The sequence below is a fragment of the Schistocerca nitens genome, chromosome 2, assembly GCF_023898315.1.
Source record: "Schistocerca nitens isolate TAMUIC-IGC-003100 chromosome 2, iqSchNite1.1, whole genome shotgun sequence".
Classification (NCBI taxonomy): domain Eukaryota; kingdom Metazoa; phylum Arthropoda; class Insecta; order Orthoptera; family Acrididae; genus Schistocerca; species Schistocerca nitens.
The window spans coordinates 563,028,718-563,032,893 of NC_064615.1; positions in this window are offsets into that span (position 1 = coordinate 563,028,718).

The window sequence follows — 4,176 nt, forward strand, 5'->3', positions numbered from 1 at the left end:
ATAACTACAGATTTGTCGAAAATATTAACTGTTAAATACGCTTTCCACAAATTAGAAACTTCCAGTTATTCTTCATATCTTGAAACTTACTACCGTTGACTTTCACTGGAGAAAAGATACATAATAATAAAATGAAATCAAAGATTAGAATGTCAAATCATAGTGTGAATGGTTAAAATGAAATGAACTAAAAATCATCTCCTTGTCTAAAAGACGTTATTCTTCCAGAGAACTTCGGCACCTCAAAATTTTTTACACCTCTGATGTTCAGCCACATGTGGACAAATAGCGGGTCCCATGATGCAGCACTGTTTAGCCGTCACAAAATGAAGCCTCAAAAATCAGTCCACATTCCATTTACTGCGTTTCCTTGAAATTATATAAAATATACGTCTGTAAGTAAAAAAAAAAAAAAAAAAAAAAGACGAAGAAGAAAGAAACAAAGCTTGAAACAGCTGATTGGTGAAGCCTCCTTTGGCTTCCACAACAGCTCGAAGTCTGTTGGGCATTGAGCCCACAACTCGAGCCACATAACTAGGAGATTCAAGTAACTCATTCCAAGCGTCATGAATCACATCAGGAAGCTGTCGGCGAGTCGACGGTGACTGCCCTTTTCTCGTATTACTCTGACCATTTCTGCCCAGATATTCTCAATGGGATTCGTGTCAGCTCCTTTAGGTGGCCATTCCGTTACAGTAATATTACTATGGTCGTCGACCCGCCTCTTAACCACACCTGCCATATGAATAGACGAGCGATCTTGTTGGAACATGATCTGATCATCGCCAAATCTTGCTGCCACAGCAGGCAACATCACGTTCTCCAGAACTGATATGTAATTGCGCGCATCGAATCTTCCTTCCACTTCCCACAGGAGCCCACACCCTTCGGCCGATATCCACGCCCATACCGTTACCGACTACAAATGGCTCTGAGCACTGTGGGACTTAACATCTGTGGTCATCAGTCCCCTAGAACGTAGAACTACTTAAACCTAACTAACCTAAGGACATCACACACATCCATGCGCGAGGCAGGATTCGAACCTGCGACCGTAGCGGTCACGCGGTTCCAGACTGAAGCGCCTCGAACCGCACGGCCACACCGGCCGGCACCGACAACCTGCCACTCCTTCGGCAACTGTAAATATATTTTCGATTATACCTAGCACATTTAGGCCGGTAAACTAGTACTTTTCCGGATGATGCCGTAGAGAAAACTTTTTGGTGCGTGAAAATCACTCGCCTCCAAAACTGGAGAGGTTTGTCGCCATTTTCAGTAGCAAAAGCAAGGCAAGCTTCTCTTTGGGAAACAGTCAATGTCTCTTTCACAGCAGCGCTTCTTGCTCTCAGTCCACCTTCCCTTACACGAGGAGTGACGGTCTTACTGCTAACATTGAGACCCAAAGTTTGCTGAATTTGTCGTGCGTTGACAAATGGGTGGTTCTCACTGAAACGGCGTATCTGCTGATCCTGAGCTGCTGTTGTTTTGCGGCGACGGCCATGAGGCCTCCCATTCAAGTTACCACTCTCTTCCTTTCGTCTGATCCACCTGGCTACCGTCGACTTGTGAAGACCCATAGTTCTTGCTATGTCGGCATTTGAAGATCCCTCTGCATGGAGTTCTATTATAGCGCCCTTGTCTGCCTCAGCCAGATGGGCCATTTAGCGCTGACTGAATGATTCGTCGCGGTTAATATTGGCTGCAGAAACAGCGCTGGCAGGAAACAGACTGCCTCCTCCACGATGGCAGCCACAACGCAGTGGCCAAGTATGTGTAACACGGAAATCGATGGCATAAAAGAGAGATCGCAAGCCCATACCCGTGTCATTACATAGTGGAGCAACTTAAAATCTCTAATTTTTCTCAGAAGGGACTGGTCCACTCTTGTCATGTCTTATCCTGATAAATATTACATGAAATGAAATGTTTACGTTTTGCATATGCGGCAGGCCTGACGCAAGAAACATTTCTGAAATATCTGAGGCAACCTGAAGAACACTTCATGAATTTTATCTGTAGAGGGTTGCCTTATAAGAAGGAAAACGTGTTTATCCCCGCTCGCCGTGTTTCCAGGTGGCGCAGTTTACTCGGAGGCATACATAATTCTCGCCGGGCGTAAGAAGCGACTCGACGAGCGAGGGGAACTCGCCAAGTGTCATAGGCTGATTGTCCCGAAACTTTGCTCACAAGGGGAGGCCGCCAAATGTGAAATTCAGATTCGATTCATACTGCGCATAATAAAAGCTCATGGCCAGAGGTGTAATGTGGCAAAGCACCAAGATGCACTTCTCAGCTGTTGTCGAGAAAATCGACAGTTAGAAGAAACCGTTGCGGTGAAATACTCTCTACGATTAATAATTTTCTACAGCGTCGTGGCGCAGCGGTAAGCGCTCGAGTTCGTAATCCGAAGGTCGACGGATCGAATCTCACGCCATGCAACATTTTTTTATTATTATTATTTTTTTGTAATTCAAATATATATATATATATATATATATGTATAAACTATTAATGAATTGCTTATGCATGTTGGTGAAGGCGGATCGCTCTCCAATTGTACCGCCTCCATTTTACCGTTTGTTTAACAGGGTGTACCAAAGCTATCACGTCCGCACTGATTTTCGACGGTGTTATAAGTTGTGCTAGGGACCGCATCTACCTTCTTTCGAAGTTAGCAGGCAACTACGCTGTTATGCGGCGGCTCGTTTCGGCCCATTCAACATCTGTCCTTCAAGTGTAACGAGCGATTAACGGAGTTTATATTTCATACCTGCCACAGCAAATTTGTGTTCGTGGGGTTTCTATTCTAATTCGAACGTTTGACTTACGCTATACGTATTCGTTTCGGAATATCGTTTCTACGTCTTCCGCTAACTATACGTGGTTAACATTATGAAGACAATTAATAACATTTGTGAAATACAAATTTGTTTGCGGAAAACATAATGATGTTCGAAGTCGCCAGTTTTTCCACGACAAACGACTTTCAACAACTTATTATATGCATAATTGTTGCAACCTGTTGCCGGGAATTATATATATATATACATATATATATATATATATATATATATATATATATATATATATATATATATATATATGTGTGTGTGTGTGTTTATACACACATTTGAATTACAAAAAACAAATACTAAAAAAAAAAAGTTGCATGGAGCGAGATTCGATCCGCCGACCTTCGGATTACGAACTCGAGCGCTTACCGCTGCGCCACGACGCTGTAGAAAGTTATGAATCGTAGAGAGTATTTCACCGTAGCGGTTTCTTCTAACTGTCGATTTTCTCGACAACGGCTGAGAAGTGCATCTTGGTGCTTTGCCACATTACACCTCTGGCCATGAGCTTTTATTATGCGCAGTATGAATCGAATCTGAATTTCACAATTGGCGGCCTCCCCTTGTCAGTGAAGGAGAGGACAAAATAAGCGAACTTGTGTTTCGGCTTATCTGCAGACACTCGACCGTTTCCGAGAAAACGACGGCCAAAGTTATCAACGCGCTGTTGCTCTAGTGTAGATACCTTCTGCAGCCGAGAACGCAATTGAAGCGGTGGCTCAGTGGCTACCGTCGTTCCTTCTTAGCATTGATTCCCGTGTTCGAGACCATATTGGGTTTTTTAATTATTTTATTTTCCTGCCTCTCTATCAGAATTATCTTCGAATGTTTTTTTTCTAATTTATGTTGAAATAATGTTGTCATTACTCGACAATTAACTTTATGTGTAATTAATGAATTAAAAAAATAATAAACGAATGAGACAAGCTGATATAAAATCATCTCGTCTGCCTCATGTATCGTTATATCCAAATGGTTTATCAATGTTAATCTACATTTAGATCCGATAATGGCACCTTTAGTGTGTTGAAACCGGTTATCCAGTAGACAGTATTTAAGCGATCTTGGCTTCTGAATTATTTCTACAACAGAGTGATCGCCCCACTACGCACTGTGTGTTCCCTTTTTAACTTATTTCTTTACACAGTAAATTAACTGACGAATAACGACAACAGTGTTTCATCATAAATTGGAATAAACATTCGTAGATAATTCAGAGAGTGAGGGGAAAAAAAAAGGAAAAACCGGGTTTCGAACTCGCAGCGCAAAGTTCCGAAGTCGCTATGGTAGCCGCAGAGCCACCGCTTCAGTTGAATCCTTA